Here is a 12,211-nt window from a genome sequence, read left to right as displayed (position 1 = left end):
GCTGTGGAATCGATTGGATAGACAGCGGTGATTCATGCAAAAAGCATAGAATCATGCAACTGATTCCAGTTGCAGAAAAAAAATTAAATGTGGTCCAGCCATACCTGCAAAAGTTTCCAAAAAAAAAACGACGAGCAACATTCATGAAATACCGATTAAATCAATTCCCTACTCGGGAAAACCAGAGCATACGAGAAGCTGGAGGTCTAAGTTCTTTGACATGCAGACTCTGTGGAAATGACACAGAAACATTGAAACATCTTACATATTGTGTCCCAACTTGCATCAAGAACGTGCAAATCATTTGGGAAGATTCATAATGGAAAAAGCATCATTGACTATGGAATAATGGTGGAGATACTCTTTTCAGGACGCTGATCGTCGATTAACAATTGACCTAACGTTTTTCTTGGAATTAGTAGAAAAAAAACTAAGAAATGTAGAAGATAATTAATAACCTTAGGATTTATGACTCTATAGTACTCTGGTTTTATTTTACTTTGAAGTATAAGGATCTTTGTCTTCTCATTGTTTTTTCTTTTTTTCTAATCTGAATCTTTAATTGCATTTCGGAAACTTTTTCAGCCTTAACTCGGAAACGTGACAGTTAGAATGATGCACCGAAGTAGTTCTTCCATTTTCTTGATGCTTTGATGTAAATGTGTTGTGATGGAATTGTTCTCAATCATTTTTTTAAAGGTTTGTAGTAACAAACCAATAAAAAAAAGAAAAAAAAAAAGAAAAAAAATAATGTGGACACCCCTATTCAGGGGCCTAGTACTTCTTGCTTTTGAAGGCTATTTTCAACCTGTTCAAGACTCTTCAAACTCAATAACTGAAAAAGGTGGTAAAAACTGGCTAGTGCCCGTCTGGCAAACTGTGGCGCTCTCAGCCCTCTGGCCTTAGGCTTACTTACAAGGCTGCACCTGGGAAAATAATGGTTTTGCTTTAAAAACAAAACTAACCACACGCTTGGTGATCTGTGTTTTAGTCCTACAGATCAATCGGAGAAAAGAAAACAAGTTTATTGTGCGTGCCAAAAACTCCCCCCATAAAACGAGATATTGGAGAGGCTGCGTATCATAAGAACGTAGCACATGTTTCCTTGAAGTCTTTTGGGGCGTTGCAAGGTAACACTAATGATGTTGCAGTTTTTAGCTCTCTGGCGGTCAGGAACCATGGCAAGTAATCACAATCTCATAGGCCGCGAGGCAGAATCTTCTGGTGATTAGAATAGGACTCTAAAGGGAGGGCACACATTTGATATATAATATATGCACATACACAGTTTTCTAGAAATAAGGGAACCAACCTATCACTGTATGCTTTCCATGGAAAAGACATTGACTTGTCCGAGAAGGGTCCAAGTGGGGTGATTCACTCCAGCGGGGACAGAGGGTTGACGCATCTGCATAGGGGTTTCAATTTACGTTTCTATGAATTTCAAGAAGTGCTTTAGTCCGGAACAAAAGGTAGAGAAAATTGATAAGTCAGGCTTTATATGGCCCACAGTGATGTTTGTTTACAACCGCCCATCACACCTTTCCAAAAAAGATATCTGATACGATGTGGCATTTATAACGTGCTTTTACACAAGTGTTTCTAAATGCAAGAGGCAATCCCCAGTGTGTAAGCACAGTGGATGGCACCTGAACTGGGTGAGAAAAGCATTGAGTCAGATATGAAGGGGCGTAGCAATCGGCACATGAAGTCCATGCTGCGAATTGCCAGGCTGTGTGTGATTTAAATTCTACCAATTTGTCAAATTCTATTTTTTAAACTGATCCATAATAGCAAAGGTTGGGTGAAAACATTTCAACTTTGGATGATCAACAAGAAAAGTCACTCCCTGCCCATCCATAATAGGCGATAGCAGCCATGGCACGCTACTCATTCTGGATGAGCCAAGCAAGCCCAGTGAAAACAATGAGCTCTCCCTTCAGCTGCAGCTGAGGGAGCACTGCTGGCACTGCTGGCTGGCTTTAACCCTCAAAGGGAAAAGTCTTTTCCATAGGACCGTTTCAATGCATGGATGGGGGTGTTTTGCTTCCTCAGCTTTGCATGGCACATTGGGGATACAGGATGTGGAAATGCAGGTCTGAACGTGCATAGGGGGTGCTCCTGCGCCTCCCTGCACATTCAGCATGACTGGGGCATTGAATTTGGAGAGCTCTGGCTCAGTTCTTGTTGAATGGGAGCCGGAGGGTCTCCAAGGCAATCAGCGAAGGGAGCAGAGTACATACTAAGACAGAAAGTAAGAAAGAAAAAAATGTGATGGATGTACGTGTTTATGCCTGTGTATGTGTATGTGTATGTGTATGAACGAGTGTATGGTGTGAATGAGTGAGTGAATGCTGTGCGTGTGAATGAGTGGGTAAATGTAGAAAGTAAAAGCAATTGAGTGCTGCGGTTTGTGCCAGGCCTGCGGGACGGTCATATTGGGGCTAGGACTGATTTGCCATCCAGGTGGCTGTTTTTTTTTATATGGCATGGCATTTCTCACTGGACATCAATGGTAAAAAAAAAACACAAGTGATATTACGTGGCAGGATTTACTTACTTTGGCTATATTTTTTCTACTTTTGCATGGAATGTTGTTACTGAGCATCACAAGTAAAGCCAACATGGTAAGTATTCTTACAAGGCTAAAGTGGTCTAATTCAGGATATGCTTTGTTATGGTGGCTTCGCCAGTGAAAGTGCTCCTATCAGGATACTAGAATATGCTGGTAAAAGGGTTATGTGAAGATACTGGAATATATTTTTATATGAGAATACTGGCTTATTTTGGTGCAGCCGGCATTGAAATGTATGAGCACAGGCACCATGAAAACCTTTTTGTAGAAAATGCACCCGTGTACCGTTTGTGGCTTGCATTTATATCAGTTTCTGTCATGAGTTGCCCTAAAAAACCGATTGCAAACTGTCTTTTTATACAATTTTTCACATAAAGTGTGCTGTAAAATGTACCCTTTAACACAATTTTTAAAATAAATCTCAGGAGGAGAATCACCAACCAAATCCAAATTGGACCGCCTCGAAGAAGTCACGCGAAGGTAGGAGGACGAGATAACTGGGGTAACCTAACACGAGGGGAAAACCACCTAGCCACCACGATGAGGTGAAAGTCTCCTGTAAATAAATCATGTGTCTTACAGAGACTCGGCTTCACCTCACTGATGAGTCCCGAATAGGCCGAAACATGTGTCTGGGGTTGCTGATGGTACTCTTGCCTAGCCTTTCAGTACTGGAATGCCCTTGTTGGTGGGATAAAGACTGATATGCAAATGGCTATTTCTCCTCTGATGGGTGCATTGAGCTAAAACAGTGTTGTAGATCCTCTGGAGTGGAAGAAATTCCATAGAACAGGGTATTTGACCCATGTTCGTTCTCAGTAGAGGGGCTCCCACACTCCTTTGCAACTAAGTAAATCATGTGGATTTAATCCAGACAGGTCCAGCATTACGGGCAAACAAAATTGCATGAGCGCTCAGCGGTGATGGGGTGCAGGAAGAATGATGCCAGCTGACTGTTCCCAGGTGACAGTAGTTGCTCAGAACAGGAATCAGCAGATGCATACAAGGTTGGCGAGCTAGGGTCCTGGGTGCTCGCTGGGGCCGGGAAGAAGTTAACTCATAAAAACATGTTCAGGGAGGCACAGCCATGGTATGGTCAGCAGTTTCAAATTGCCCCTTGGCAGGTGGGCCTGGGAAGAAGGATATGGGACGAGGGGTTGATACAGGAAGGAACCAATCAGAAGGTGAGTTTTGGTGTCCCTGAAAGGTAATAAGTAAATTGTGTTCTCGCTGATGCTCGCAGGGAAACCTCATTGATCGGATGCTGTGTGAATACTTCTCTTCCCACAGGCACAGGGTGTCTTGTGTTTCTTTTCATGTGTGCTGACCAATGGCAGGTTAATAAAGTCTGAGGTCAGCACAATGTCAGATTACAAATAAAGAAACAAGCAATTCTTGGAGCTGAGCGGGAAGAAATGTGCCGCCACAGGTGAAGTGATGAACAGAGGGGTCAAGATTGTTTGCACCAATCGTGGTTTATTAACAAATGTCTAGCTATAGGGGGCTGACGTAGCCCCGACAATCAGCTTAGTAGGATGTCTAATATTTTGCTACTGTTTCTGACTATGTCAATAACCCTTAATTGTATAAAATATCCATCCTCAGTGAGCGGTGTTGTCAGCTCCTATCAACCAGTTCTGTTCTACTGTGCCGTTTGATTTGTGCTTGCCCAGTTGTAATTAAAAGCATAACTTCTTGCTTGGTGTACGCTCCTTTTTTGATTATTTCTGATGTCTCACTGACTACGTGCTTGTGGAGGACCCCCTGATGCAACAGTATGCAAGACAGGTATTTATACTTTCTGAAGAGATTTTGCATTTCAGTTCACAAATAGCTTATTTTGAGAAAAAAATCCCTAATTCTACTGCAAGGCATGGAGGCTTCCTATTAAGCATTTTCAACTGTTGGCCAGAAAGATAGCTCAGCAGGTGGCCCGGTAAAATAGCTCAGCGGGTTGAGCGATTGCTGCTGCAATCTTTGTGTGATCGGCAGGTCGCAGGTTGGAATCCCAGCTAGGTCGACTCAGCCTTTCATCCTTCTGAGGTTGATAAAATGAGTACCAATTTCGATTGGGTAATAATTATTGTATATAACAATGTTCTAATGTAAAGTGCTTTGGATAAAAACCGCTATATAAATTACTATTTTATTTTAAAAAACAGTAGGTGCACACCAGAAAGGAAGTAGTCCAACCCTTTCTCTCAAACTACATCTCCCATAAACCCAGTACTTCTGAGAACTTCCTCTCCAGCAATCCTGGTCAGAATCCGTATAAATATTCGAAGGCAAAAAAAAAAAAAAGATTTGTTCGAAAACCGGCTGTACGAAAAATGGCATACAGTCAACAAATTTCAAATAAATCCCACATTCGGTATCATAGTGAACAAGGGGAGCGGGGGTGTCCCCCACACCCTTGCTCACTATAATGCCATTGGGGTTTGCAGGGGTATTCCCTGCTCCCGATTAAACAACGTTTTAAAAATAAATAAAAAAGTGGACCCTGTGGCGCGGGATCCTATGCACTTAAGTGAAGGGGACCAGCGTCGCAGAGGGATGCAGGAGACAGCGGCACAGAAGGTGTGCCGCCAACAGGTAAGTAAGGGGTGCGGGTTACCAGAAATGTTCGGGGAGTGAAAACCGAAAGTCATTTTCATTCAAATGACTAGTTTATTTCTCCCTCGAACGTTTCTTATTCCATCTATTCATGGACACCCATCCTGATCCAACAAGTTTCATTAAAAAGCCATCCTCAGCCTAGCAGTCCTCTTTTCCTACTGCTGGAAGCGCCCCAAGAGAAGTACCTCCTTGCTTGTGCTTTTTTTAATACAAAGATAATGTTTTTCTTATACAGAGGGTATTTGCACTTATGGGGTGCAGCAAATAGTGATTTCAGGTAATACGTGGGCACGGTGAGATTGCTTATTTGCGTATAGCCATGTGCGGGCTGAGTGACCTGCCGCTGCTCGGTGGACAGGCTATGAACACAACAAGGAGGACGCGGTTTAAGGGGTACCTTGTGGTGAGCAATATTGGTACTTTTGTCTGCATGGATGGTGTTTCATGTAGTAGTGTGTTATGAATTCTCTGGGGCTTTCAAGAACTGGTACTCACCTGCGGCTAAGGCTAAAAAGGTCAGATTTTGTTCTCTGTGCAGGAGACATGGGACTGGTTTCGGAGATATCAAATGACCCTGGTTTACAGTTGGCTCCTGGACCCATTTGCCATGGCGACAGACACGGTCTTCTAGTTCTGGGGTAGGGGTACCCATTACACGTTCCCTCGATTTGCAGTGATCACCAGGACACTGCTTCCAGTTAGGAAACATGCGGCGAGCATTGTCTTGATCACTCCTTTCTGGCTGGCTCAGACCTTGTTTTCCCGTGGCCCTGCAGTTGGTTTAGGATTTCCCATCCTGCTGCACAGGGTTCAAGACCTACTTCTGAAAGAGGAAGGCAAACTTCATCCATCCAGTCTGTCAGGTTCCCTTTCCCCTTCTAGCATGGTGCATGCCAGGGGCAGGCAGAGCCTGGATTGAGTTTTGGTATTGGCTTCGGACCTCAACAATAGGGCCCGTTACCGAGCACTGTTCGTACCTAGAGGGTTGTTTGGGCATGTGGGATGATGCTCTACATGGAGTGTTGACCCTATTCAGGCAGATATAATGCAGGTGGTACATTTTTTTACTTTGCTTCCTTCTTCTGCCTATTGTACCATTAACTTGCACACATTGGGTATTTCTTTTTTACCTCAACTGGTGAATGGACAGCAGGTGTGGGCTCAACCTATTGAGAGATTCCTTCTTGGCAGCGTCCTTACATTTAGGTCTATTCATCCAACACCCCGTAACTCCTGTCTTTTGATTGTGAGCTTGGTCTGCTTTCTGTTTACGGGGTGTCCTGATGACTTGTGCTTACAGCAGCTACCTGCAAAAACACCTGTTGTGGATGGGTCTGGTTTCTTTCAGGCATTTCTCGGATGTGCAGGCTTTGGACCTTTGTCTAAGATTGTTTTTCTATGGGGGTAGTTCTCATTTAAGATGTAGAACTAAGACTAATTTCTCAATTATTTAACTTTCTGGAAGCTCCTGCACTGCGTGTGGTCTGTTTGCGCGTTTATGGGTATCTTATAGCTGCACTGAAGAGGTCTGAAGACCAATTGTTCATTCCATTTTGGAAGCCGCATCATGCAGTTTCCTCTCCCACTCTGGCAAGATGAGCTTACTGAGATATTTCCTTAGCTGGCATTGATGTTTCATCCTTTGGGGCTCATTCGGCTAGGAGGTGATGGCTTCAAGGCATTGTGGGCAGGGGCTAGAGCCAAGGACATTCTCAGAGCAGCAGATTGGTCAGGAGATAGGGATGTGCATGTATTGCATTGTAAACACATTATTCTTGTTGTATCTATGATTAAGACTAGGCTTTGAGCTTGGATGTCGATTGCTCCTCGTAAGTTATGAAAGAGCATAGGAACACTATCAATTATGATACAGAGGCCAATATTATCTGCCCTTTTCAACCTTATCAGGCTCTGCCCAGATATCTAACTCGAGTCAACAATTCTTTTGAGCGGTTCTCTAGAGGGTCGACATCATTGAGACTTCTCGGGAGTGTAATGGCCTTTCTTTTGTTCCAGTCTTTACAATTAGAGTCAAGGGGCTACTCCCTCTGTCTGAACCCTCACATCTGTAACACAATATAGACAGAAGATTTCTGATTAGTCAGTTATTCCTGTGGCTAAATCCCTATAATTTACTTGTTCACCCTGTGTGTTCGTACCTTTTTCACCAATGGTTTGGTCAGTCCAGCCCTAGTATATGCTGGTGTGACGCCTAAAACCAAGGTTTTGAGGTCCTCACCCTATCCTCTCTCACTACTTTTCTATCTCTAAAAATCAAGTGCACACTTATTGGTGGTCAGTCCTGAACTTTATTCTTACTGCCTCCAATTCGTGTGTCTTATTAATAATTATTCGGCCCCTTGGGTCGGATAATGGTTAAAAGTATAATTTTCACAGTCAAGTATACTTTCTCCTGTATATGTTAAAAGATGATGTATCTTTGTCAACCAGTTACAGCGGTCCTCTTAGCTCGCCGCTTTCTTCAGGACAAATAATGACATTACTGCATTATATACGTTAAAAAACAACTTCTTCTGGGTTCTCCCCGCAGTGGGTTCTTGGAGGGTCTAAGATTCCTCAACGAGAAACATTGAAAGTAGTAGAAAAGGTACTACAAGACAAAATAGGACCCCTCGATTATGCCAATCGCACTCATTATGCAATTGGCCGAAATTGCACTAACAAAGAACTATTTCATGATAGAAGACAAATATTATGAACAAGTAGCTGGAACGGCAATGGGCGCTACCTTCGCTCCAAAACTGGCAAACTTGTATGTCGCAGATTTTGAGGAAAGATACATCTACCAAGAGACCAATCCATACTCGAAGAACATTTTGGGCTGGCGTCGATATATCAACGATATCTTGATGCTATTCGAGGGAGACGAGACCGCACTGAGAAACTTCATGACATGGGTGAACGAACTGAATCCATTTTTGAGATTCACTCATGAAGCGAGCAAGAAGGAAGCCACTTTCCTAGACCTAAAGATCACCAGAGTGGGACAAGGGCTTGAAACTACTGTGTACCAGAAGACCACAGATAGGAATTCACTATTAAGAGTACAGCAGCTTCCATCAGAGGTCTCTAAAAGAGAACCTCCCTTTTGGACAATTCCTTCGGTTCAGGAGGAACTGTACAAATAGAACCGAACACGACAAACAGGCGGAAAGATTAACAGCAAATCTTAGAGAAAGGAATTATCCCAACAAGATCATTAGACAAGCACGAAAACGGGCCAGGAACATACCAAGGGAGGTGACGCTAACCCAACATGGCAAACAAGTCAGAGGCGAAGACACAATCACAGTAGCGTTTTACCCCTCGCCAGTGATAAATCGGCTAAAAAAGGAAATTAAAAAAGCATGGCATAAACTGACAGTAGAAAAAAAACCTCTTACCAACACCTCTTTTTGCAATCAAAAGAAGAAAAAATCTGAAAGATAGTTTAGTGCATACTTATAATGAAAGAAGAGACATAGTAGAGGCTCCCACACTCTGGAATAGATCAAAGGCGATAGGACATGCACCTTGTGGCAATTGCGCAGTATGCAAATTCATCAAACGGACCACATCCCTGGACATTGGCTGGCAGAACATGTGGGAACAGAGGACATTCACTAATTGTAATACATCAGGTACATCGGCATGACGACAAGGGCAATTAAAACACGAATATGTGAACACAGATCAAGCATCAGGACGAAATGACGGACAGCACCCCTGGTGGAACACTACATGACGAAGGGACACTCTGAAAATGAGATAGAATCGACCGTATTAGAAAAGTTATTGGTACCCAGAAGAGGTGGGAATATGGCCGCTCTCTTGTTGAAAAAGAGAACAGATGTGGATCTTTAGACTCCAAACCCACAAGAATGGGCTAAATGAAGAGATCTGCTGGCAAGCATTGGCAGTACAGTAAGGCCAAAAAGAACCCTTAAAAATAAAGCCACGATCAAGACAGGAATATTACACTATGAAAAGGATAGGGAAGGCGTTGCAAGGGGCAGGTTACTCCCCTCATTTTTTTCTCTCTCCCTCAGTCTCTCCCAGTCTCTCTCCCAGTCTCTCTCCCAGTCTCTCTCTCCCTCTATAAATTTGATTAGTAACAACTGTTGAAGAGTCATAGTGCTGCAAGAGAGCTACCACGAGTAGGAATAACAGGCAGCAATGTCGCATAACACACCATGAGATCAGATGCACTAAGAGTGTGCGACATAAGTGACGCATGAGAATTACTATGAGTAGAATTAACAACTAGTTCCTTTCAAGATACTCACCTGTTACACACTATGAAATCAAATTCACCATACATGAGGCCCCCGGAAGACACCAAGACCGTGGCCAATATGATAGAACCATATATAATTATATGGTATAAGGTTCCCCGTTGTCTGATCAATGAATGCAATAGAGAATGTAGATAATCACTACCCCCCATGATTGCCTGGGGTTAGTTTTTTGGCATAGAGTAATGTGGCAGAACATGGTTACCTTCAGACTGGGACTCTATGGAATACTGGCAGCTTAAGTCACCAGCTTAATGCATTGAAAGGAACTAAAAGGATAACGCTATCCTTTTAATTCATTCGAATCTCTCCCCAATTAGAACAAATGCACGTGAAACAATGGACTAATACGGCGCATGGACACAGAGGCTAGGAGACTACAACTCCCATGATCCATGAGAAAACACATTGGCCCGACAATGTAGCCCCAAGCTAACACATCCAAGGGGGACCTTATGTAATATATCCAAGAAGATAACACTATGCGCTGTAATCCTAAAGGGAATATCTTCCCATTTGGTGAAAGAACCCATAGGAAACCACAGACGTATGTACGGCTCGGACATACAGGCGAGGAGACCACAACTCCCATGATTCACTAGGAAAATTGGTAGTCCTGACGATGGAGCTGCCTCTCTAGATAAATTAGGACAACCGAGGAAGTACATGGAATATATCCAAGAAGATGATAATATCAAACACATTAGTCCCAAAGCCATAAGCAGAAAAATATTGCCACTCGAACAGTAACCACATACAATGTCACGCGAGCACAAGCTATGTAAATATAGCCGAATCCAAGATGGCGACCGCAACCATACTACTGGAAGTGTATCGGGACGCGTTGCACGACGAGGTAAGTTCCAGAGTGCACTCTGACCATAACGGACAGTACCGATAGAATAAGATGGGGCAATGGCACGGTTACTAAATGATCCTGTTGGGGAATACGTTCGAAATAGAGACACCATTATATAATAGAATGAACCGGGAGGGTGTTAATCAATAGTTGGTGACTCTGCACGCAAATGAACTCCTACCATGAGACCAATGGTGTCTGATTGATTGGTTTCTTTGCAGAGAAACCACGAATCCCATTCATAAGGAGCCTGGAACATCCTGGAACTATGGGTATGTACAACTGAGGAACACTGAACATAAAGAGACTAGTGGGAAGCCACTGAAGACAGGTAATGGAGAACTCTTGTGTCATTGATTAGTTTGATGGTACAATTAGTGGAACAGCAACAGTAACATGCAGTTAACCGTTCCACAGGCACAACTCTAGAAACTGAACACATCGGGAGACCCACCTGATAGTACCCAGAAGATGGGAATACAAAATAAGAATTAATTTCTGGATAGCGAAATCATTGGGGAGACACTTGTCAAGACAGGCGAGAGATAACTCATGTATTAAGTAACTCCCATTTCCCCTAAAGACAACTAATAGACTGAGCATGATCAACAGACTGATGATGCCCCTCCTTTTTCCATTTTTAACCCCATAGGGCCAGGTAAAGAGAAACTACTACGCCCGTTCAAGACCCAGAGAGACCCTCCGAGAACCCACTGCGGGGAGAACCCAGAAGAAATTGTTTTTTAACGTATTTAATGCAGTAATGTCATTATTTGTCCTAAAGAAAGCGGCGGGCTAAGAGTACCGCTGAAACCGGTTGACTACCTATAGTAGTTTGGGGGTGATGACCCAAACCCCAATACCCACTATAACTTAATATGAGGGATTGACAAAGATACATCATCTTTTAACATATACAGGAGAAAGTATACTTGACTGTGAAAATTATACTTTTAACCAGTATCTGACCAAAGGGGCTGAATAATTATTAATAAGACACACAAATTGGAGGCGGTAAGAATAAAGTTCAGGACTGACCAAGTGAGCACTTGATTTTTAGAGATAGAAAAGTAGTGAGAGAGGATAGGGGGAGGACCTCAACACCTTGGTTGTAGGCGTCACACCAGCGTATACTAGGGCTGGACTGAACAAACGATTGGTGAAAAAGGTACGAACATACAGGGTGAACAAGTAAATTATAGGGATTTAGCCACAGGAATAACTGACTAATCAGAAATCTACAGTCTTTCTTTTGTTCCTATTGCTTGCAGTGTCTTACTGTGCAGGGACGCAAGAGGACTTCTTTTTATTATTGTTATTAAATTCTTGCAGCGTGCCACATGCCCATGGCATGGGCCTTAGGGCGCACAAAAAACATAAAAAGAAAGGCAGACAAGATTCAAAAACAGGGAGGGATGCTGCATAGGCTACATATATAGTCAGGGTTGAGATTGAAAAGATGGTGTTTAACCCTTTTTTTTAAAATTTATTTTTTAAGAGGCCAAGGGTACCTGCCGATCTTATGGGTCCAGGTAAAACATTCCATAACAACGGAGCCTGGGCATCAAACAGAGTACCTCCAAACCTGACAAACTTATATCTGGGTTGGGACAGGGTGGGATTGTCCAGAGACCGCAGCTGTCTTTCCGATATGTGGGGCTTTAAGCAATCCTTGAGGTAATTTGGGCATGCGTTGGTCTGGCATTTAAAGGATAGAGTGAGAATCTTATGAGTAATCCGATGATTGATCGGAAGCCAATGCAGTTTCCTTCTAGCACCAGAGACATGAGTCCGTCTTGACAGACCATGAATAGCGCGACCTGCGCAATTTTGTGCAACCTGTAGTGAGTGAAGATTGACATGCGT

At 43.1% G+C, this 12,211-nt stretch overlaps 1 protein-coding gene across 4 annotated transcripts in view; it reads right to left on the bottom strand.

Annotated features, from left to right (window-relative positions):
- Positions 1-12,211, bottom strand: part of ABAT (4-aminobutyrate aminotransferase) — a 719,432-nt gene that overhangs the window by 89,255 nt on the left and 617,966 nt on the right. The gene's annotated exons all lie outside the window — the stretch shown is intronic.

Source organism: Ambystoma mexicanum, chromosome 2q (assembly GCF_040938575.1).
Source record: "Ambystoma mexicanum isolate Mex_15411 chromosome 2q, UKY_AmexF1_1, whole genome shotgun sequence".
Taxonomy (NCBI): domain Eukaryota; kingdom Metazoa; phylum Chordata; class Amphibia; order Caudata; family Ambystomatidae; genus Ambystoma; species Ambystoma mexicanum.
This window is presented reverse-complemented; position numbering and strand designations above follow the sequence as displayed.